This window comes from Talpa occidentalis, unplaced genomic scaffold (genome assembly GCF_014898055.3).
Source record: "Talpa occidentalis isolate TD23 unplaced genomic scaffold, MPIMG_talOcc4v2.1 talOcc4.10, whole genome shotgun sequence".
NCBI lineage: Eukaryota > Metazoa > Chordata > Mammalia > Eulipotyphla > Talpidae > Talpa > Talpa occidentalis.
This window is the reverse complement of record NW_023600993.1, coordinates 79,588,473-79,614,190: the sequence shown is the minus strand read 5'-3', so window position 1 is coordinate 79,614,190 and position 25,718 is coordinate 79,588,473. Positions and strand designations below refer to the sequence as shown.

At 37.9% G+C, this 25,718-nt stretch overlaps 1 protein-coding gene across 5 annotated transcripts in view; it reads left to right on the top strand.

Moving 5' to 3' along the window:
* PLCB4 (phospholipase C beta 4) overlaps window positions 1-25,718 on the top strand; it is a 379,157-nt gene that overhangs the window by 77,494 nt on the left and 275,945 nt on the right. Inside the window, exon 1 of one of the 5 annotated variants that reach the window (XM_037494787.2) lies at window positions 19,544-19,729. The exons of the other annotated variants lie outside the window; for them this stretch is intronic. The gene's annotated coding sequence lies outside the window, so the exon portion shown is untranslated. Of the gene's footprint in view, window positions 1-19,543; window positions 19,730-25,718 lie in introns of those variants that run through there. 5 annotated transcript variants of the gene reach the window in all.

Below are 25,718 nucleotides of genomic sequence, written 5' to 3'. Positions count from 1 at the left end.
TAAAGAATACAAGATTTATGTTTGGCAGATTTTCTCTCATTAGACACTACTGCTTCTTTTTCCATTTTTGTCCATATTTGTCTTTTATGGTTTAGACAAGTGTTCTCACTTCAAGAAATGTGGGTCTACATTTCTTCTAAATATATAATAATCACTTTTATCTAGCCGATGGGTGATCACCAGTATTATTTTTTCTTATCTTCTTTCTTACGCTGTTGCCTCGCCTAGAGTTTGGAACTGTCTCTTCTTGAGGTTAAGCAAGGGAAAGGATAAGTAGAGAATATACGATGAAAATCAGTCATGTTGTATTCAGTGGCTCATCCTGCTTGTTCATTTCTTATCCATCTCTCCTTCTGTCCATCCATCCATCCATCCATCCATCCATCCATCCATCCATCCGTGAACACATCTAATTTTCTCTGATCATCTGCTTGTAATCAGGCGTCATACTGGTTTGGGACTTAAGATGGAATAAAGTAGGTTCCCTCCTATGAAAGAAGCTTTCATAATGTAAACATGTAAAAATTATTTACATTCTTTCATGGGAGGGACATGCAACCCATTCTTAGGGGTTGGAAATCTAGGGGTTGTAGACAGGAAGTTTCCAGGAAGAAGCAGATGTAAGAAGGGTGAATTGTAGTTACAGGATGAACTTTGCATTTGGGCTTGGGTGTGGTTATGGGGTGAGGAAGAGTTTCTAAAAGAGACTCCTTATTTTAAAATTCACATTTTATGTGAAGTTCTGTTACTGAAGTCCTTGTAAATTCAGAACTCCCATAATTCAAGAAAAATTCTGACGAAAGATGGTATTTCCATTAATCAGCTGATATGGCGCCACCCTGTGGTCACTCTGTAAACAGTTTAGCAGTAAACTTTAACCTAGGCAGCATTGAAACAATTCTTGAAGAATTTTAATGTTTTGTGTGTGTTTAACACTAATTAAATTAATGCGAGACATTATTAATATTTTTATGTATTATTTCAATGCTGCATAATTCAGGTTCACATCAAATAGTACCACACTTAGGAGAGCTTCAGAGTATTCACTCTTTGAACATTCCACGTCCATTTGATAGAATTGCAGGTAGTTCAGCATGTACACGTAAGAGTAGGAGTAAGCAAAGGAAGAGATAGAGGGTAGCAAGAGTGGTGGGAGAGGAATTGAACAAGGAACTAGGACCCTGATCATCAGCTTATGAGCCACGAGTAGAAAAAGGCAATGAAGACCTGCTAAAAACATTAAGGAGGGAATGGCAGGGTCAGCATTAGGCTTTAATAGATGAGTTGAAATTAGACTGAGTTTATAAATGGGTTTCAAATATCTGGAACACTCCCTTTCATTAGTAATTAAGCTTTATTACAAACAATATGAGCTTTCATAATTTCAAAGTACTTTTAAGATTTTTTTTTTTTTGTTTATTATGTTTGTTTTTGAAGTGTTCACTAACTGTCTTGGAAGAGACAATAAAATACATGGCCAAAAAAGTCAGATACAGACTCAACTTAGACTTGACATGTAAAACTGGAGGAAGATTTGATTAGAAAATCATTTTGGGGGCCTCCCTTGGTGGGGCAGCGGTTGAACGCTGGGCTATGAAGCTGCCCGCAGCCTCTGCAGCGCTGGTTCCATCCCCAGCCACTGGTGAGGGTCCCACATGGTGGACAAACCTCTCCTGCCACGTCCATTGCTCCCCTCAGCAGTGTATTTTGTCAGTCTGCCTGTTCTGTTCCCCGCTCTGGCTCTGGTGAATTCTCTCACCCTCCCTCACCCTCCCGCGCTTCTGACTATACCCAGTGCTTGTATAAATAAATAAATAAATAAATAAATAAATAAATAAATAAATCTTTAAAAAATTTTAAAAAAAAAAAGAAAATCATTTTGGGTGTCTGTAATAAAATATGCTGGAGAGAAACAGGAATTAGATGAAATCAAGTAGATTTCTTATTGCTGGGAATTCTTAAAGCCTTAGAAGCATTAATGTGTTGTGAACCTCTAAGTTAAATTGAAGTATGCAGTATGTCCCCAGCTTATTTTACCACTTAGGTATCTTTATTCTGGAAATAGTCATTATAGTGTGGCTGAGGACTCATATTCCAAGGAATGTGTACCAGTTATCTGTTGCCACGCTAAGGCTATTAACAAGTAACCACAAAACCTCAGTGGAATACAATCATAAAATTTATTCACTTTACAAGATCCTTAGCTGACCTCTTCATGTGTCTGTGGTCAACTATGAGTTGGGTAGGCAGCTTTTCTGACCTTAGTTGGAGCTCAGCTGGCTGTTGGCTCGTCTAGGATGGCTCTAGCTGGGAAGACTGGGATGATGATCTCTGCTATACATGTCTCCTCCTCCTGTGTTTTACAGAGAGCATGTTCTCCCAGCCCTGGCAAAGGAATAAGAAGGAGGGCAAGTCCAATAGTATGCACTTTTTAGCATCTGCTTATATCACATCAGCTAACATCCCATTGTCCAAAGGAGGGTCCAGAGTAAGAGGTCACACAAGGTTACATGACAGAGGGAGTAAATAGAGGGAGGAAGAAGAATCAGGCTCTTTTGTGTAAGCAGATTTCCCTAAAACCTAACTTGAGAATTGCTAGATGAGATCACAGAGCTGGGAATGCAGTTGGACATTATACCATAGCCACAGAATGTGCTTTTAATTCTGATAAGCAATATCATAAATAGACATGCCTGGGTATTGTCCACTGAGAGAGAGTTCATCTGGTTCCTGCAGGACTTTCATTATCTTTGTATAGAAATCATCTCAGCACTGAAAGGATATCAGCTAATTCCAGTTGCATCATGTTAGAAGTGAGGAAATAGAGTCACAGAGAGGTTAACTGGCTAGCCTAAGTCCACAGTTAGCTAGAAGCAAAGCCTTTTCTCAACCCAGATCATTTCCAAAGCCACTTGGATTTTAGTTACCTCTAAGAAGATTTGTTGGGGTGTGGTGGTGGTGCTGGTGGGAGGGAATGAAATGTATCAGCAGTTTTTATATGTGAACAATTCACATCCTTCTGAGAAGAGTTTAACAACTTTTTAAATGGATGGTAGATGTCTTTGGAAGGGCAAAGTGTATAGTTAAACATTGAGTGGTGCTGAATATTGTGGCTGGATATGTGTGTGTGTGTGTGTGTGTGTGTGTGTGTATTCTTTTGAACAGAAGTTAGGGAGGGGGTAGAAAGGAGGAAGGGCCCTCAATTGGGTAATTAGTTTACTATCAAAACCTGTTTTCCACCTGTGATTATTACAAAAGAAAAGCAAATAAAGAATGCTGTATGAATGTTTGTGTCAGCCTTATGCAGGGTCACAATGTTTTTGTTATGCCAATTTTAGTGTCTCTGTGGCTAGAAGGAGCACTGACTCTGTAGATCTTCAGTGATGTATTTTTGTTTTCACAGTTTTTCTCAGCTCAGTCCTATCCATACCCTCAAAAATTTCTGCTGCATCAGAGAAATTTGCATAGGACTTCTGAGACTAGAGCAAAGAATTTGTTTTCTTGTTCCTATCTTGTCAAACAGCAGATAAAATCATGAAGGCAGGTTCAGCCTTCCAGAATAGGAGCTACATTAACACCTAATTGACCTGATAGTGCTGGGAACAATTTGTTCTTCATAAGTAAAATTTTGATCATGAAATTTACTTTGTTATTTTTGTGTTGGAAATGCTTCTGAAATATTGCATATAGCCCCCTGATTTACTAAACACAGAATAATTGAAACTTCTCACCCTTATCTTTTTGGACATCAGTTATTGAGCTGTGCAGTAACACAGCAGCATGTCCTGCAGAGAGCCATGTAAGTGAAAGGTATTATTGTTGTGATTCTTTGCTTAGGGGCCTCTGGAGTATGTAGTACTATTTGCTGTTTAACTAATAGATATGCTTCTTTAAATCTTTTGTTTTATTTTCAACATATTTATATTTCCTCATTATCAGTTCCTGGGGCTGTTCAAACACAGTAGTTTTTCCATCCACTCCATCACCTTCTGTTCTATTTTATGTTACAGAAAACTACAGTTCCCAGCTATACCCTTGCCCTCTAGCCTCCAGGCAGGTTTGGGCAAGGAAAGGCACTGGTAGAAGTATGGGAGGTGGAAGAGAGGGGCTGCAGGGCATCTCTACCTGCTTCTCTTGCAGGGAGATCTAGGCATCTCTAGGACACTTATGTATCTTCCATAGCTTCTGTTACCACCAGACTCACATTTTCCCCCCCGCAACCTGTGCAGTTGTCCTCTCGGCCAGTTGGCTTGAGTATCCCCAGACAAGCTAGCAACTTACCATGACTGCTAGACTCTAAGCAGCTCCATTCCCTCTGCAGTATCTCAGCCCCTCCATCACACTGTAACCAGTTACTTGATTGGAAAGATCTAGAGTAGTATTTGCCCTCTGATTGTTTTGACTGGTAACAATCAGATCTCACAAACAAACAATTGTTTTGACTGGTAACTGGTGAGGTTGCCTTCTCTTAAAACTCTTTGTCTCAAAACTCTTTTTCTCATTCTAATTTGCTTCTTGTGATGACAACAGCCAGCTTACTCAATTTATTCATTTGCTCGTTCATTCATTCATTTTACTAGCTTATTTTATTGGACATAAAAATGCAAACTTAACTGAGCAGTAGAGCAGAGTGATTTAGAGCCTGGGCTTTGGTGTCAGAATGCTTATGTTCTAATCCCAGTGTATCAGTCATCGACTGAGTGACTGGCCAAATTTCTCAACCTCCCTGAGAATCACTTTTTATTATGCTGTTAAGATGTCCTCTGTGGAGAGGACAGGAAGGGGCTGGGCAGAAGGAAAAGTTGAGTGTGATAAAGTCTTTTTTTTTTTTTAAAGATTTATTTATTTATACAAGCAGTGGGTACAGTCAGAAGAGCGGGAGGGTGAGAGAATTCACTGGAGCCAGAGCGGGGAGCAGAACAGGCAGACTGACGAAATACACTGCTGAGGGGAGCAGCGGGCTCAGCAGGAGAGGTCAGCGCACCATGTGGTACCCTCACTGGTGGCCAGGGATGGAACTGGCGCTGTAGAGGCTGCAGGCAGCTTTGCAGCCCAGTGCTCAACCGCTGCGCCACCAGGGAGGCCCGAGTGTGATAAAGTCTTAACTGGAGACTTGTCAAACCCCAGGAAGCTCAAAAGCAAGTTAAGTGTTTATGCACCGATGCTGACCATCTACCATGTCATGACACATATCCGAGAGTGTAGTTGTGAAAGATGAATAGTTAACCCTTGAGAAGTGTGCTGCTTGGTGCCTCATGCTCAGTGAATGCTCTTCGGTAAATGGTCTGGATGTCTGGATTAGCTATTCAGAGAGTTTTTACTAACGTCCTGTTCATGCCCCTGTCCTAGACAGTGCAGGAGAAACTGGGTAAGTGGTTTGTGGGTAAATTACGTTCTGTGGTTTCTACACATACACTGTTAAGTACATTTATACTTTTATATTAATGTTAATGTGGTATTTTTAAATATCACTTACCCTTAGGTTCTTATATCTTTATTCTGCAAGGTATTTAGCATTGAGCTTGAAGAACACTGTTCTCCTTGTTTGCTTACTATGTAGCCACGGTGCGAAGCTTGCATTGTTGTATCAGTTCTCAGTATGCCTCTCAAAGGTACTGTGATTCCCGTTTTTATGGTCACACCTGAGGTCAGTGAGGCTAAATGATCTGCCCGAGGTCATCCAGCCAAGGAGTGGCAGCTGATTTCTCTCATGGGGGTTGCAGCCCCAGACTCCCAGCAGCCTGCGCTTTTAAGCACACATTTTAACGGTTTAAACAGCAGTAGGGGAAACCTTCTCCTCTGAAAATAACTCTAGCAATGTGTAGGTGTTGTTTTGGTAGAAACATTTCAGCTGCTGCCATAAAAATCTTCTCCCAAATGGCTTTGTGCGAGCAAAGCTGTGCAGATCCTGCCCGTGTTTATGATGGGAGCCTTATGGCTCAGCCACAACATAAATGATTTGTTTTCCTGGCCTTGCTGGCAAAGTGATTTCATTTCTGGGTTTCCCTGAGGAAAAAAACCTTAACAAATAAATTTCTTTATAATTGGATGTTTAAAGAGGAGACACTCAGAAAAGTCAGAATGGGAAGCCAGGTAACATTTCGTTCCTGAGTGATGCAGTAAGGGGAAGCAGAAGAACATAGAATTCTCTCAGTAGTTTCACTTCCTAATGTTTGCTCTGTTCATCGTCAGGAAATTATTTTTATAGTCAACTAATGTCCCACAAGCAAGGGGGTGGTTAGATAAGTGGGTATTCATCATTGGTGCTGAAGAACAGCAAATTAGGCCACTTTTTTTGGTATCTAAATAAAAACAATGCCTGCTTTTCTGTGGAAAAATTATTTTTCAAATTTGGGTATATTGTGATAAGTCTAAAAACTGTAAGGTCAGGGATTCTTAAAAGTATATCGATTAGCCCTATATTTTGGATGTTGTTTTGACTACTTTTAACAGAAATATCTAAAATAACAGGATGTAAACAAGATGGAAGTTAAGGGAGAAGAAATTCCGTGTTAGGTGTTCCATGCTTCAGTAAGAGCAGGAGCCCAGTTTCCTACCTTTCTGTGCCTTCCATGTTCCTGTACTTTCCATTTCCAAGGTCATTCAGGGGCTAGTTTGGTTCAGGCCATATGGCCACAGTCCAGCTATACAGCAGGAAGGAATTAGAAGAAAGAGGTCCTCTTAGTTAAGGCGGCAGCCTGGATTTCTGTGGCCTTCCTGGAAATTCCCTGTCTCACTCTACTTCTGTTCTATTAGCCAGTATTTGGTCACCTGGTCATACCTGGTCACTAGTAAGCTTGGAAGTGTACTTGAGGCTGTCTTACTGATGAAGAAGAGAATTGATACTGGGCGTACTACATTTGGGACTGTGATTCTAATGCCTTGACTGAAAATTCAGAACCATTGGAGTTAACTTAGTTCAAAGGTGAATTTTGTTGGTATGTTACCCTCATAATGCTCAGATTCTACAGCAGGCTCATGTGCCTCAGCACATGCAGAAAACCTTGAACATGCTTCACGCTGGCCCCCTCCCCTGGAGAATACACTATTCACAGAAGTACCCGTCATGCCATTCAGCAAGTGTTGATCAGCTACTGTATCATATCACAACAGGGTCTAGGAGCTGGAACATTTCCCAAGTTTATTTGACCACCTCCTTTGCTTCCCTGTGTAAATCCTATTTAACACTTCAAGTAAGTAGTGTCACAAGGAACCTAGTTTGATGTTAACCTGGAAGTGCTCATTATTAGGAGAAACCAGGCATATATAGCAAAGCTATCAAAAGAGAAATGTGTCTGTCAGTTATCTATTGCTACATAAAAGCCATCTCAAAATTCAATACCTTAAAACAATAAACTTATTGTTGCTCATAAGTTCATGAGTTAGCCTCTTCTGGCCTTGACTGGGGTCCCTGTAAGCCCATCTATGATCAGTTGTGGCTTAGGAGGTAGCACTGCTGTGCTTAACTGAATATCTTCACTTGCTTGGGTGCACCTGGGGGCTGGCTGGTCTAGGATGACATCAGTTGGGGCTCTGGATTTTCTCCATGCGGCCTCTTCTCTGGTTGGCTAGTTTCTCATGGTGGTCACATGGTTTAAGAAAAAGCGTGACCTCCTGAGGCCACGGCTCAGAATTAACACAGTCTGACTTCTACAAAAGCAAGTCATAGAATCAACCCAGATTAAGTTGGGGATACTGGTTCACTCTTTTGTTGAAAGGAACTACAAAGTGTCATTGAAAAGGGTGTGGAAAGCTGAAGATGTGGGGAACTGGGGTCAGTTTAGCAGTCTACAGCAGTGTACCAGGGAGGAAAAGTTTATTTCTAGGAAAGCCTCATTTTTTCAATTTCCTTTTCTCCGTTCTCTTTCCACCCAGTCAAAATTCTTACTAATGAACATGTGGGCAGTTATATTGGTAGAGTTAAAGAGTGGGTGTTTTTAACCCACCTTAGTTGGTTGTAATCCCCAGCGGATGGGTAAGACTTTTGAATCGGTGGACTCTGTATTGTCACTTGTTCTTTGAGAATATTTTGAAACATTTCCTGTGTACTCTGTAGCTAAACTCCCAGGGAGAAAGACATATGACACAAGTGTAACCTACTAGACTATGACTCAGTTTTGTCCACTTGCTTTTCTCACCATTGTCAAGCGTCTCCTAAACACGTAAGACTAATAAAGTGTAACATGGACAAGGAGTCACAAATAAATGGAGACTGTTTATCAGTCGATTCCCCTTATCTTGGGCTATTAAGTCATTCTATTCATACACAGGATGGAATGTTAGAATAAATTAACACTTTAAAAAAATTATCATAGTGCCTTATCAAAATTATCAAAATTACCATGGGTACTTTTGTTCTTAGTGTTTGGTTTGTGTCAGGTGGCACAAAGGAGCAGATGTGATGTATAGCATGACTTATAACACTTTCACGTTGACTGTTGTACAGCCCTCTGAGATATGCATTCTCCTCATCCATAAAATGGGCATATGCTTATACCTGTTTTCACTGTAATTGAGATGTCATGTAAAGATTGCATATGACCATTGAGTTAGTATTAACCATGTGTTGGGTATAGATCTCAACCAACAAATTCCATTCTTTGATGATGCAATTAAAACACAGGAAGTTTAAGTAACATGCCAGCACTTTACAGACTTGTGGTTTGCATCCAGGTACCTGTTGCTTAGATTTATCTCAAAGGCTGAAGAACTGCCTCTGTGCTTGTGAGTACATGGTTGTTGAAAGAAATGAGGCAAGTAAAGGTCTGATTTTGACAGAATTAAGAATGATGGGGACAATGATTTAGATTTAAAAAATTAACTTTGGACTCTCAATACAGAGCCTGCGCAGACAATTTACATAGCTATTTCTTGCAGGTACATTTGACATTCAAAAGCAATCAGATTGTATTATCTATTCTTTGAGGGATTACTGGGCTCTGTGCATCTTGAAGGTTACATTTGCAATCAGCATTAATTTCATTGTTAACCATTTTGCTTCACATTAGTTACAGGGTAGTTTCTTTTCTTTCTTTCTAAACTTTGTTTTTTACTTTAGTTGGGTTCTAGTGGAGAGAGCTTGTGAGATTAGATGGATAACTGGAGTTCATTGTTCAGGAAGCCATATTAGCCACAGAAAGTAAATTTAGAGCTTGGTTGAACCTTGTGGAGTGCTGACCCAGTTTGACTGAGACATGTTGTCTGTCCTTCCCCATTTTAGTCCAAAATGCATATTAAACTGGAATGGGGTGAAGAAGGCATCTGACTTTAATAGGGACTGACTTTTCACTGCATTTTATGATTTATTATGATCATCTGATTTTTTATTTTATGGAGGAAGTTATAATAAGCTACATGAACAAAGGGGAATTCTCTTGGAAGTCACTAGTAGAGAAAATCAGATAAAGAAAAAGATAAACAAGTGATGTGCTGTTGTCTTTTATTTTTGTCTTAATATGTTTAAGCTGTTATAACAGAATACCATAGACTGGGTGGCTTATGAACCACAAACATTTACTTTTCACTGTTTGGAGACTGGAAGTCAGATATTAGGGTATACCTGTGGTTGGGTGAAGGACCTCTTCTGGGCTGCAGATTTCTCCTTGTGACTTTGCTTGGTGGAAGAAGCTAGGGATTTATCTGGAGCCTGTTCTTATAAAAGCTTTAATTCGATTCACGAGAACTCCACCCATGTGACCTCAGCACCTCCCAAACACCTCAACTCTTATTCTTCGTCTTCGGAGTTGAGGCTTTCATGATTTTGGAGGGGTACACAAACACTCAGACCATGGCAATATTCAAGCAGATTTTTAAAAGGTCATTGCATGAAAAGTGACTATAATTTAAATAAAAAGTTGTTTGCTGGAGCAATATTCAAGAAAACAGCAATTGTGATGCTGCATGAATTGGGCAGAATGTTAACATGTTGGAAGAACCATATTCCCCGATGTAAAATACATTTTGGCTGATGCCCTATGGATAAAGAATAGCAACCTTATTTTTAATTCTTAGTAAATTGAAATATTGAGATGTTTAAGGAGGAAGGAAGGGAAATGTTAATGAAATTCAAAATAGTGAACTTGATTTCCTGGCTTTCACAGGACTGTATAGTTTTAAAATACTCCTTAATTTTAATCTAAAGAAAAACACATTTTTTCTTTTTACTCATAGAAAAGCTTATGAAGAAGTCTCTTTACCTAATCTTATAATTCACAGGCCAGGACAATGAGTTTAATAATATTATTCAATATATACTGAATATATATTATATGTTTCTAGATATATTTATAAAATACTAGTACTCTTAATAATAATAACTAATTTGTGTGGAATTCTTAATATATGCCAGGTGCTATTTTAGTGCTTTGCCTGTAACCTTTTGCAATCAATGTTACCCTTTGAAGTTGACTCCTTCATTATCTTTATTTACACATGAAGAAACTGAGGCACAGAGATCTTAAGTAACTTGCCTAAAGTCACACAGCTAGGGACCTACAATATTCAAACTCAGGCTGATGTATTTGCTATACTATGGTGTTTCCCAATTATCAGTCATTCACTTTTGTGCTCTTTGCCATGATTGTATTACACTTCTGTTAGACTTGAATGCTTTTCATATTTTTACAATAAATAAATGAATTTAAAAAGGAAACCTTAAGTCACTGCCTTAAACAAAAACTATCATGTACCACACATAGTAGATATCCTGTAAAAATAAAAACCAGAGTGTTTTTTAATCCTAAGTAGATACCAGTGTCTACCAAAAACCCTCTGCCAGAGGCCTCCTCCTTTTATGCTCAGATGCAGGCAAGGCTGGGGAGATTTGGGAGAAAGATAGACAGAAGGAGGGACATGTTCAACTTTCCTCCTGGGGGAGTCTTTGTTATACTCTGCTCAGTTTGTATCCCACATAAAATCATTCTGCAGTTTATCATATATCATATATGACAGTGACTTCACCCTCTAAGAATCACTTGTCTAAGATATATTCAGAATTATCTTAGTGAAAATAAAACAGAAGACTGTTTAAATGAATTCAGACCTATGTTAGTTCAACCAACCCAAGTGAAGTTCTTGTCTGATTTATTAACTCTAAGTCACTCACTGATTCATGGCGGAGTCACTTCCAGATTGCGTTGTGAAAGGGACTGTGAGTAATTTTTAGCCAAGTTATTATGTAATGAAGACAGTATGGTTATCTCTGAATTTCAAACCAGGCTACTTAAAACAATGGCTTCAAATTGAACCTTGCTGTATTCTCGACACATACCAATTGGTTGAAACATCAGAGATGCTTTAAAACCTCTTTCAAGTACAAGTTGGAGATCATTGGGAATAATGATAATTTTGTTAGCAAGATGATATTCTCTTTATGTACTCTCCATGATTAATATATGATTATTATATTTTGATTACAGTGAGAAAAGTAAAAGGTGTCTTTTTAGCTTCCAGTTTAACATAAGTGATGAGACTGTGTTTTCATGTAATGAAGAGGGATATTCCTTTTAATTCAGAGGCCTCTATAAAAGCAATTCATGGACATAATTAAGACTCATCAATGTGAACAATAAATTAATCTGCATCTGAAGGTTTTACTGATTATCTGATGACATAATTTCCACATATTCTGATTACATTTTTCTGATGCCTTTTATATTATATGAATTCTTAATCAAAATGATTCTATTAGCAGTGCCTCTTCTATATACAGAAAGCCTTGTAATGGAGAGAGCTCAGCTTGATGAAAGTTTTAATAGACTAAAGATGGTAAATGAAACTTTTATTTTGTTCAGTATCCTTGTTTCTATTTTTAAATATTATAGTTAAATACTAAATATTTAAATGTAATATTGCAGGTGCCAAGAGATAGAAAGATATTAAATATGACTTGTATGGCTGGTAAAACATTATATGTGTTTGCTTTCAGGTGTGCTGGTGAAATTCAGAAAGCTTGTTAATAGATTTTAGGTGTCTTTAGTTGCTTATAATTGGGGAGAAGGAATAGGCACATTCTGGTAGACATTTAAACATCTGTCCACACCAAAGCTGATGTAGAATCTGTGTCTCCAAGGAACGACTGTTCCACTGCAGCCAGGTCACTGTGGTGGACTGGATGGGCCACTGTTTGGGCCTGTTAGTATCCATCTAAATAAGAGAGACCACCTTTATTTGTAGGTTTCATCTAGCAGTGCATGAAGGGGTTCATCTGTTTAGTATGTGGCCAGAGTTGAAGGCTAATGGTTTTGTTCTGCTCATTTAGATGCAGCCTGTGGTTGTCCTTCTCTACCCCGTGTTTTGGAAACAGAATTGTTTCTGGAAGTGTGTCCTGGTTTTGGAAGTAAGATTAGCAAGGTCGGGATAGTTAGATCCTCAAGGATGTGGACCAGGTCTGTTTTATTCACCAGCATACACCTGGCTTCTGATACAATGCTGGGTTTTGTCAGGAACTCAGTAAAAACCATGTAGAATCAATGAAGGGGCAGAGTTTGATTGCCAACTGATATTTTGGGCACTGTATCATTTTTACTTGGTGACAGGAAACCAAACAAAACTGGGGTGTGTGTGTGTGTGTGTGTGTGTGTGTGTGTTAGTTTCCTTTAGAAATAGTATCAATTTAAGTTTCTGGAACTAAAGAATTACAGCATTATCTTGGAATGAGTGGCTGGCTCCCAATGATAACAGTTTTTCTGACTGAAAATGATAGTTACAGGTTCTTTCAGAGAAGGACAAAAAGATGGCCGTGACTTCTCTTCCTTTCCTTTTGGTGTCTGTGTAAGAAGAAGGACTCTGTAAGGGTTTAATTTAGAGAGAAGCCATGTGGAAAACGATAGTTTTCTTCCAGACTTTAGGTCTCAAGGATTAGTAGAACATACTAGGAAATAAGGTTCTTTCTCTTGGGAAATTATGAATGCCGGCAGCTTGAAATAGCATGAAAAAGACTTTTTAGCTGTGACAGGTCTTCGGATGGTTTGCTAGAGAGGAGAAGGGTACATGTTGAATGCGAGTAGAAAGAAATTCAGAGTTTACATTAGAGCAGTGATGTCTGGAGCAGAAAAGTAGCCAATGTTTTCTTAGCACCTACTATGTGTCAGGCTGTGGGGTATACAGATAAAGTTAATTGCTTTTGAAAGGGCTGTTATTTGCAGTATCTCATAATTTTTTGATAGTATTATTATCCTATTTTACAAATAAGGAAACGAAAGTTTACCAGGAGGTCTGTAATTAATCCAAAGTCAACTAAGCAGTTAGCACATATAATAGGGCTAAGATTTGAGCCCAGCCCTTTCTGACTTGAAAGCCCAAGTTCTTTGCACAGGTTAAGCAGTTCGCACAGTTAAGCAGTGCTTTTCTTATAATTGTATTCTATATTTAGCCATTATCCCAGGTGGTTCTGGATTTTTTACCATTTTTTAAAAAGAGTTCTATTTTTACAGGGAAGGTAATGTTGGATTTGGACTCAGTGCTTTGAATTGTGGCTAGCTGTGCCTGGATGTGCTTGGGGGGCGGGTATGGGTAGTGACAGGAACCTGGTGGTCCAGATCCTTCATACTCAGAATGTGGTTCTTGGACCAGCATTGGCATAACTGGGGTTCTTGTTAGTAGCACAGAGTCTCAGGCCTCCAGCTAACTTCCTGAATCCCATTTTGCTTGTGCATGGTAACCTTTGAGAGGCTCTGGTCTAAACTGCCGTGATTTTATGGCAGCCCTTGAAATAGTTGACTTATTGTGTAAAAGTGGTAACACTAGATACAACAGTAAGTGATGATCTCAGTTTATTGAGTACTTACTAAGTTTGAGATATGTTCTGTGTATGTAGGTTTCCTTATCCATGGGAGGTAGGTAGTTATGCCTGTTTTAGAGATGAGGAAATGGAACTATAACGAGGTTAAATAACTTACCCAAAATAATATAGCTCTCATGTCAACCCTGGTGTGTCTGATTCCCACCTGATGTCTAACCTATCATCTCACGCTGTTCAGCTTCTTACAAACCAGGAGTTGTTGATTGCCAATACCCAGGTGACAGGAAGGTTTGACATACAGCACAGAGCACTGTCAGTTTATAAACTGTGTTCTGTGAAATGAATTTTATTTTATTGGCTCACAATGGTGAGGCAAAAATAAAGTTACTGTTCTTGAGTAGTACCTGGCATTGTTTGTATCATGCTTTGTATATTGTTTTTCTAAAAAATGAGTAAAATACTTAGAGGAACTTAGGAAGCATTTTTATTCTAGGGATTTTGTAACTATAAAGGTAACTACCTTTTTCACTTTCTAATGATAATTATTTATAGAATGTCACTCAGTAACACTGATGGCATTTACAGAATGCATTGATAATGATAATTATTGACACAATAAAATATGTACAGTGTAGCCGACATAAAGAGTTAGACACATTGGTGAACATATCAATTCATGATATTTCACATTCATTGTTTTTTTCTCCACAGTGTTCTTTTTTTGATTTTTTTTAAATAAGTATTTATGTTTCATGATTCACTAGCTGGATGATCTAGGTGAATTGAATTAGCAGTGTTTATTGGAATGTCAGTACCATGCTTTAAAATAATGTTCTGAGCTAGTTTTTCCTTTGTTCCCTGATTCCAAAAGTTGACTTTACCCTGAGCTTACTGGGTTGTCAGCTTTAAAATCAATCTTTAGCAAGGTTGGCAGGATCAGGGCACTATTAAATAATTATTTTGGTATCTAATCCATAGACTTGGGGGGACAAGGAAGCAAAAAGTGTGGTGATTTTGTGGTTTTGGGATTTGGGGAGAGAAAGGAGAAAGAGAAAATACAGAATCTAAAAGTTTTCTTATTTATATTGTCACATTACATGAATATGCTTATATTTCATTAAATTCCTTGATAATGAGAATCAAAAAATAGATTTAATATACTATTTAGACCTATTAGGGTAACAATGCTATATAAGTAAATAGAATTAGAAAGAATAACATTTATTCTAGAAACAACTTTAATGTTCTTCATCCTATATTATTTAATTATGGTAATATCAGTGATGTTATCGAGGTTGCTTATCTGACACTGTCAAATATATAAAGACATTTGTATGAACTAATTTAAAAAAAGCCAAAATGGAAGGTTGTTCTTGTTCTGAGTTAGAAAAATTTTTTATCCTTACTTTATACACACTCCATAAATTCACAGACCTTTCCCATGGCGTAAATGTTTAGCCACCAACTCTGAAAAGGAGAAGGGAGAGGCTTTGTTTGTATTGTCTGCCAATTTCTATGGTGTAAATACTCCCACTGAAGATGGAAAGAGATACACACAATTGCAGGCAGTATTAAATTGGCTCAGTGCTTGATTTTAGCACCAAGAAACAAGAAGGGAAAGAAGCAATTAGAGGGAGGCAGTGGAGAGACAGAAAAATTAAAGAATGTAGATAATAAAAAACTTAGAGTAATTTGGAAGGTGGGGGTTTCTGTCACAGGAACTTGAGTAAAGTGTCTATTCTTGTCCCTGAAACTGTGGAGATGAAAAAAATTACTAAAAGTAAGGGCGAAAAAGCTCTACTCAAAGTAGGAAATGGTTAAAGCCCAAATGTTAAGACTCTGAAGTGTCTGCCAAATTTGGTGATATTTGGAGCAAATCCAAGGAAAACCAAAGTATGTTTCTCTGAGAGCCGCAGCAACAGAGGCTCTGCATGACTAAAGGGAGAGCCTCACTCAGTTGGAAAAGAGAGGGTGGAGGAGCAGGTAGGTCTCCGAGGAGAAGCAGGGCTGGTTCCTCGTCTGATATTTCCTTTGCTTCTTAGATTATTCAAGATCCTCCATGTTTTCTTTTTTTCCTGCAATTTAAATTTACATTCCGTTTTGTTTACTTTTTGTGGTAATGCATGGTTACAAATGTGAATAATATAATGAAGGCCTATGTTTGCAGATTTATAAACTTTAGATAGCATCTAATGACTCCTAGTTATGAAAATTTAAAAGCTAGTGAATTCGTATTTCCTCCCACTAGTCCTTGTTATTTTTATTTTATGAAGATTTATAATATTTTCTTTTTTAAAGTTACTCTACCTGTGTTTATTTACCAGCTTTATTGAGAGATATAATTGAAATATAACATATAAGTTTGCATATATGATGATTTGATTATGTATAAATTGCGAAATGATTACCACATTAAGGTTTGCTATCACATCCATCACCTCATAAATCTGCTGTTGTTGTGTGTATGTAGTGAGACGATTTATAACATTTTCATTGCATTCTATATACCATAATCGTTTGGCTTCCATTTTATATTCAAATAAATTATGTAGAAATAACTAGAACAAAGAAATGTCAAACCAGGAAGCCTAACCAAATGCAATAATAAAATTGAGGTGAACCACCTGGTTATTAGAAACCTTCATGTAAATGAGATATACTCATGCATTAGAAAGAAACCATATTTTGAATGTGAATCATCTAAAACAAAGTGGTTGTCAGCAAATGTAAACTGAAACTCAGCAGTGGTTGTAAGTAATATGAAAGATGGAAGGAATTTTTACTTTATGCCTTCTGTGGCTTTTTAAAATAAACCTCTAAAATAATGAACTTTTAAAATAAACTTGTGTTAGTTGATTTTTAAAGCATTCCAGCCTATATCCATTTATTATAATGAGACACAGATTCATGGCAAACAGGACTGTAGGCTCCCTGTTTTCTGTTGTGGTGGACTCTATGTAAATAGTGGCTGAAAGAACAGTTCCTCAATACACCATAATATTATGATACATATTTTGCATTTGTCTAGAACTTTGGAGTTTGTAGTTTTCTCTTTTGATTCTTATGCAGTCTTGTAAGGTTATTGTTATTAATAAGTGATTTTATTGCTATTTTTTCAGAAGAAGAAACTAAGGTTCTGGGAAATTAAGTTGCTTGCTTAATGTCTCCTCAATCATTTTTTTTTTTTGAGGATTTATTTATTTATGCATGCAAGAGGCCAGATGTGCCCTCATTTATTTATGCATGTAAAGGCCAGATGTGCAGGGTGTGAGAGGACTCACCAGACACAGAGTAGGGAGCCGAACAGGCAGACTGACTGAAGTACATTGCTGAGGGGAGCAGCGGGTGAGACAGGAGAGGTCTGCTTCGCCATGTGGGTAGCTCCCTGGCCAGCTGGGGATATAACTTGTGCTGCAGAGGCTGCAGATTATTTCATAGTGCAGCACTTAACTCCTTGAGCCACCAGGGAGCCCCTCCTCAATCATTTTTTTAAGACAAATATTTTTTCCCCTCCCCTGGGATTGGGGTCAGAATGGGGGGTTGCAATTGCATGGGGAATATAAAAATAAAATTCATTATTTAAAATAAATAAATAAATAAATAAATCTTTAAAAAAAAAATCTACAAAGAGCTGATGAGACTCAACAAAAACAAAGTAAATAATCCAGTTGAAAAATGGGCAGAAGCACTAAAAAGAAACTTCTCCAAAGAGGAAATGCAAATGGCCAACAAGCATATGAAAAAACATCACTTGTAATCAGGGGAATGCAAATCAAAACTACAATGAGATACCATCTTACAAAAAAAAAAAAAGAAAAATATTTTTTCATAACATAGTGGTCTCTTTAATAATGTGTTATACTTATGAGTCATTATGTTTATTCAGCAATCTATATTTAGGAAATAAAGACATAATTTAAAAATTTTATTAACTCTCTTCTTTTTAAAAGGATTAGAGGACTGTAATTCATCTTAGAAAGATTTTGTTGTTTAAAGCAACATGATTTGGAAACGTAACTTTTGTGGAGTAGTTTGTTCTGTAGTAGTCGCGGTGGATGGTGGGGATTCAGTTTTGACTTCAATCTCTGTACAACAGCTGTGAACCCCCAGCCTTTCCTGCTTCTGTCCTGAAAACCCACTTCTTTAAATAAAATGATTGACTGTGCAGGAATTGTTGGGGGCTATGTTGGGATTGCAGGACTCTACATCTGAGATAAATTGAAGCATTCGGAAGGGCATGAGGGGTTTACACATGGCTTGCTGGAAGACTACGACTCAAATTCTTCCTCTTAAATTTATGTGGTAAAAATGTACACATATGGATGCAAATGGCAGTCTTTAGACTTTGTTTTTAATGCTCATCCTTGGCTTGGCATCTAGTATTATACTTGGGATGCCCATTCTGTGGGATGCACAGAATGTTGATCTCTGAGGTCTGACATTCAACTTTTGCCGGTAAAGGGGTCGCTGTGATACAGACACATACTTGCATGGCCATCACAGAGTTTCAAACAAAACATCCTGCTGCTTGACAGTGGGCACCATGCTGTCCCTGTATATTCTATCATAATGTGGGGATTATAGCGGTATCCATTAACTATCTATACAGTGTGCTCCTCTCCCACTTGCTTCCATTTGGAAAACTGGTTTGACTCAATGTACTGAGAAACCTAGAAACTGATCACACTGTAATTTCAGAGATGGTAGTATAAATTGAACAGATAGGAAGACTTAATTTTCCAAGTTTTGTGAAAACATCGCAATGTTAGGTTTGCTGATGAAAAATTGATGCGTGGAATCTAGAGTTATCAGCATTTCCCAAATCACAATTCCCTTTGGCTGCCGGTCAAATAAAGGGTTCTGTGGTTATATACATTTGGGAAACAATACATTAATTCTTTTCATAGCTTGATTTAGATATGTGCATGTTAAAAACTAAGAGATATCCTGTAGTATTGGATTCTGTTGACATTAGAGTAGATTGGCCGTGCTAAAAACTTCACCTGAGAACCTAGCTTTGCAGAACATTTTACATTAATCTGGCACAATTTGGGGAAAACTGAATTTTATTTATTTAGTCATGCTAACATTCGTGGATGAAAACTGGGAACTTTAGTATAAATGTGTGTGAGAAAGAGAAAGAGAGAGTGAACATGTGTATGTGTGTGTGTGTGTGTGTTTTAACATTTTAATTTGATATAGTTAAAATCCTCCTGAGATCTAGTTGCAAGATAAAATTCTCCACATTTTCCTGTCTCTGTGAGTGATAATCTCCAGACCTCACTTTAGATACTAGTTCTTATTTCTTTTTATATACCGGTAATGTTCATGATTTAAAAGTTTAAAGTTTTGTTTTCTTTCTTGAACCCTGAAGGTATTATAAAGGAGGAAAATAGGCAAAAGGTGTCTGCCAGATAGGGAAATCTAACAGCCAAGTTAGTACATTTTCCTGAACAATGGGCAATCAGTTGGGCTTACCTCTAGGTTTCTATCTTAAATTTTCTGTAGTCTTTCTTATGGGAAACCCAAGGATTTGTCTTAAGGAAGGGTGCAGGTACAGGCTTCCTGTGATAAACCCCAGCCTCTGATCAAGTCACACTTGTTAGGTTATGGTCCTCTTGCTCATCCGCAGGCAGCTCCTCGGCAAGATGCCTGTGAAAAGCATTCACTACATTTGTTGCCTTTCTTAGAATGGTGAAAAGAGTCTTTCTCAGCCACTTTAGCTATTTTGTTGTGTCTGTGGGAACTGTTTGTCCAACCTTCATTTTGTGGCTGAGGGGTGGTACCTTGCGTGAGAGGACATGCATGTTGCCTTTGTTGGCCTTGTGGGTTTGTTTGTCCTGAGGGTTCTGCCCCCCACTCCCATTCTGGAAGAAGGGAGCTTATTCAAGAACTGCGATTGCCCTGCAGTTCTCAGTCTGCGTCAGGCATGCTGTTAAGAGACTGTTACTGACTGGTGAAGCTTAAGTCCTACTCACTCTTCTTCAGGTAAGAGATCATATTGAAAAATGGCTTTATGGGTAGAAGTTAAGATTTACAAAAGGGAGAGCAGTTTTGATAAATTTATGGTTTTATAGCATGTAGCTGGACGATCACAATTTTATTTTCATGGCCCCAGAAGGAAAACAGGATATGCTTATGTATTGGTAGAAAATATGTCTCTGTCTTTAAATTTCCTAGACCATTCAAAGTTTTCATGAAGATTGTTTTATTTACTTTTGACTTTTTTCTTTAGATTGTTTTTAAATAAGTGAGAAGCCCAAGACAAACTTGTCAACAGATTGTATAAGATGCTTTTGTGCAATGCCAATCAATCTGGCATTGATTAGATACAGCTTTTTTTTAATAACTTTTTTTATAAAAACTTCCTTACAACAAACTGTAACTCCAGTAGAATTTTCAATGAGACATTATCAGTGGGATTTTATTGGTAGAATTTTTGTATCATTTAGCATTTTCCATCTTTAAAAATTTAACCATATGTATGGGGGCAAGGGATATATGAAAAATATTTGTACTTTATGCTAAATTTTGTTGTGAGCCAGAGCTACTCTAAAACAAAGTCCTTAAAAAAATTAGGCAGTTTCTTGAAAGTACTTTCTGCAAATACCTAAATATGATTTAATTGAGAACAGTGTATTAATCCATCCTACATGAATTATTACAAAAAGTGATTTATTTGCTTATAGTTAGTATGGGACATATTTTAGTATTTCATGTTTTGATTGCTACTTTTCAAGATAGGCAAAATGATTATTTTTAAGTCTTTTTTTCTAAGAGGTATTCGGTACTTATTGTCTTGGAAATGTCCTTATTGCTTGGAAAGTTAATCAGATATTATGTCAAATCCCTTCCTGAAATAAGAGAGTGGAAATTAATAACCTCGGAAGTTAGTTCATGTGTTTGGTAATCATATTTTTATAACGTTTTTCATGTAATTACATGTTTGTAGACAAAAAAGTGATGCTGAAGTATGAATCTTGCAGTTAGTAAGAATAATTGGCTTCAGAAAAATAGTTCATATTTGTGAACTTCATTTTGTCAGGAATATCTTAGTATCTTGAGAGAGTCATGACATGTTATTGTGAAAGAAAAGGTAAAAAACCCTTAGTTTTGTATGAACTTGACTAGCCACAGCTATTTGAGCACAAAACCGTCTTTGTTATAATAACTGAAATAAACAAAACATGATCCTTAAATCATTTTATTTTAGACAGACGTACCTGAATAAAATGCAGCATTCTGTGGCTGTTTTTAAAGAAGTGAAGAATTTTCACATCGTCTCTTACAACCTAGATGGCAACAGTGACCCAAGAACTCCTTCGATAGTTACCCCGGGGGAGAAAACATTTCATATGTTTTTTACACTAAAGAACAATTGCATGCAAGGTGATCCATTCTCCAAAAATATGTGGAATATTTCTAGATCCACTGGAGAATAAGAAACTTACCAAAATGTTCAAAATGGGTTCAAGATGTGTTTTATTTTTATAGATTTTCCAGGGGACTTCGAGGGTAGATAGAATTCTCTCCCCCACGAGGAGGTGAGGTCTGAAGCAAAAACGGTAGCTTTTGTCTGGGGAAGATGTTTACAGGAGATAAGGTGCCCAAGGCTTTCTTTTGCTTGATTTTTCACTCTGTGTCTGTCTATGGGGAAAGTTAAGTATTTGACACTGTCTACAGGTTTATTGTAAAGTCACTCCATTGCTTTTAACAGTTTAATGCATATGTAGATCATTCATTCATGGTTTGGTTAAGCAAATTTTAACACAGTGGGTGTGGGGTAAAAGCCTGAGATTCTAACATTTCTAACAGGTGCCCAAGTGCTGCTCATGCCTTTATGTATGGGTACTACATTTTGACTAGCAAGAAGCAACACAGTGTTAAATAACTACCTAGACAATGATTTTTAACTTAAAGGACATTGTCTAATCAATATGAAGCCATGGGTTTGCCAAGCAGATGACTGAGAATGTGATTGAGATGAATTGACCAGCTGTAGACACTGGCCCTTTCACAGATGAGGTAACTGATGATGTGGGAGCTGCTGTTTTCTCTGGAAGGAATGTGCGGTATTGTAACCTCTGACAAGCTTCCGGGACTCATTATCATTGGTAGACCTGCACCTTGCCTTTCAGGATAGTCTCCTCATTGCCACAGACAGCAAGCACTCATCCACTCCTGACACCTGCTGTCACTTCCTACCCATCAGGGCCCTTGGATGTGCGTGGGTTTGATTATGTCCTGCACTTGAGTCTTCTAACTGTCGCTCTTGCCCAACCTGGCTGTCAGGGGCCCCACTTAAGCTCACTGGGAATTTAAATACAGAAACTCTATCTGTGGGGAGCTACTTCTGTTCTTCCCACTTAACATACAATTTCCCAATGTAAACAACCAGCTTTGGGCAGTTGATTTTTTTTTTTAACCTTTCTATGTCTCAGCTTGTTAGATTTGTGCTTAAAGTTTTCATCATAAATATTCTGCCAGGTTCCTAGCAGAGATTCTGAGGAGCAGGAAGTGGGCTGGCGGTGGGGGGCTTAGCAGTATGATTATTTTCTTTCCTAACAGGTTGTAGGAAGATTTCATACCTTTAGTAATTGGAAAGACTTTTTTTAAAGATTTATTTATTTATTTATGCATACAAGAGCTGGGGTGCAGGCTAGAGATGCTGGGGGGTGAGAGGATTTACCAGAGGCAGAGTGGGGAGCAGAACAGGCAGACTGACTGAAATACACTGCTAAGGGGAGCAGCAGGCAAGACAGGAGAGGTCCGCTGCACCATTTGGGTCGCCCCCCTGGCCGGGGATCGAGCTCATGCTGCAGTGGCTACGGACAGCTTCATAGTGCTGCGTTTCAACCCCTTGCGCCACCAGGGAGGCCCCTAATTGGGAAGAGTTTTACAGTGAACAACTATAGTCACCACTTAGATTCCACTTTAATAGTTTACTTCCTCCCGTGTCTGTCTATCCACCTGTCCCTTTGTCCAGCTCTCACAATCTCATTTTTGATGCATCTTTAATCAGCCATAGGCATCAGTTTGCATATGTCCACATGATAGTTATTAATGAGAGTTCACTATTTATTGATAGTTTTTCATATAAAATGTACACACAATGAAATGAACACTTTCTTAATTCTACCTAAGTTGAGCTTTGACAGAAGGATGCAGAAACATTGCCATCACCTGAGAAATTTCCCTCCTGCCCCTTCCCTTTTATCCTTTTGTGAATCTTCCCTTGCAGACTCCTTGCTCGCAAATAAGTGATTATGATCATGAAATTACTTCTAATTACACACTGATTAATTTTATTTCATGCAAGTTTCTTTTGTACTTAGAAGCACAGATTGTACCCCACTTTCTAACAAGCATTAATATTAAGAGGGCTGACTCATGATATACTTGCTTCTGACCAATGAAACTTTTTTTTTTTTAAGATTTATTTATTTATGCATACAAGAGCTGGGATACAGGTGAGAGGTACGGGAGTTAAGAGGATTCACCAGAGGCAGAGTAGGGAGCAGAACAGGCACACTGACTGAAATACACTGCTGAGGGGAACAGCAGGTGAGACAGGAGAGGTCTGCTTCGCCCCAGAGAAACTTTTTTCAACAACAGTTACTTGGATTACCTGGTTTTTACTTGGCAGATTACTTGCCAGTGACTGGATAGTTGTCACAGCATTGGGTGATGGTTGGTGAGACCATACAGAGATGGAGAAGTTGGGAGGTAACCATGTCTTAAGAGGTTCATTGGGACTACACATCTGGCTTCTCTGTTTTTAGCAAGAACAAAAATCCATCTCTCAGGCTAGATGTCTCCTCTGAAGATTTTATTTGAGGATGCATTCACCTCCTCATTTAGCCTGAAATATAAAGCTCTGTTTATGTGATAATCTTGATTCCTGGTGCTCCATTTTGTTGATACATAGAGCTGGTAAGGCTCCCACTGTCCAGATAGCACTTTGAAAACCCAGGTGCTTAGAATGACATGCAGCTGGAAGGTAAATTTGTCCCACTATGTCTCTGGTTAAAAAGAAGCAGTTTTTAATATCTAGCAAGAAAGTAGAAATGTATGGTCAGAATGGACAAGTTTATGAAGTTGTTCAGGGGCTATAAAGTACTCAAATTGAGTGTTTTAAAAGTGCTGTAAAACTCCCAGTTTTTATGTGCTCATTCACTAGTCACTCCAGCACACATTCATGGACTTGGAGGCTCATCTCTGAAAACCTACATGACTCCTGATGTGTTCTAGACATATTTTGCTTTTTCAGCAAGTACTGAATTGCGAGAAGTTGGTGTATCCAGTTATTTTCAGTAAGAAAAATCCATATTCTATAACTCGGAGTTAGACACAGATGTTATATGGTAGGTGCTCAGAAGCTTCTTGTATGATCTTCCGGCAGAACACTGCAAAGAAATTTCTGGTGATTTTTAAAGGCATATATTCCATAGCAAATTTATGTTTTCTTGCTTGTAAAAGAATGTAAAGAAATATTCCAGCAGTTTTTGAAAGCCTTGGAACCAAACTAAACAAAAATTCAACAGTTATCTATTCAAAAATTAAAACTAGAGACGAGTTGTCACTTGTTAGGGGGAATATATTGTTAACTACATGGGCCAGGAAAAAAAAAAAAACACAACACCTATATATATATATATATTTATTCTTGTTTACTACTTAACTTATAGTTAGTTTTCTTTGAGATGAAATGACAGAATAAAATACCTCAAAGAATCATGTTTTAAGAAAAATAAATTCAGGTCATAAATCTAAGTAATTTTCTACTGGGTCACAGCAGTATGAGACTTCTACTTATTTAAATATTACAAGTTCTGATGTAACGGGATACCCCAGAAGCACATAGCTGCATTATATTGTATGCTGTATTATTACGTAGCATAAACTAGAGAATTGTGGGAAATGGTAACAACGTTTTTTTTTTTTTTTTTTTTTTGTGGGATCCTTGCCGGCGGCTGGGGAACGAACTGGCGCTGCAGAGGCTGCGGGCAACCTCGCAGCCCAGTGCTCAACCACTGCGCCACCAGGGGAGGCCCAACTTCTTCCTCCTAATTTCAAGCCCCACTGGAATAGAGATAGCAGCTGTCTTCTTCCATAGTTTGCAGAGTGCTTGTATTTGCTGTAAATAGCAAGAGCCGCCTCTTATACAGACAGGTCTTATTATATTTTCAACTTCAGAATCTACCACAGGAGAGAAGTCACCAAGCCAGTTCTGTCAGCTGGATTATTGAGCACTTTTCCTGCATGCAGGCTACCTGTCCTTGAAGGTTTGACATAAACACTGACCTGCTGAGGTTTTCCTGACTGCTGTAGGCCAACTCTGCCCATCTTTCGCTTCAGTACCTATGGTGTAAACTTATAAATCCTTTTTGTCATTCTTCAAAATGGGTGGAGACTGTTAGTCTCTAATTATTTTGTATATTAACCTTTTCTTCGCAATTACATTATAAATTCCTCTTTGCTAGAACTCTGTCTTACTTTTTTTTTTTTTTGCATTTCCTGCCTCTTCTAGTTTAGTGTTTTGAAAAGCCTTCATTGAATAAATATTGTTGAGGGATTGGGTATTAAGAGAGGCCCGTTGTTTTTGCGAACAAGATTGACTATATTTTTTCTCTCTCTCCTGTCAGCTTGCCCTCAGAATAGAATTCACAGAAGGATTACTTTGAGGCAAAATAATTTGGAGTTGTATGCTTCTTTTTATCTTCATTTTTAAGTTTTTACCATGTTTCTGGCTATGTTTTAGTAACACTCTTAACATTTAGCACTTAAAAATTTATTTTATCTGCAAAGACCAAAGTTTTTTTTTTTTTTTCTAGAATCATTTCATTTTCCAGAGTGACAACAAAGTTGGTTGACCTTGTTGATTATCTACAACATAAGAAAGATCTAATACTGAAATTTCACTTCTGAATGACTAAGAAACAGGAAATAGACGTACTTTGCTTTTGGTGTATCCTGG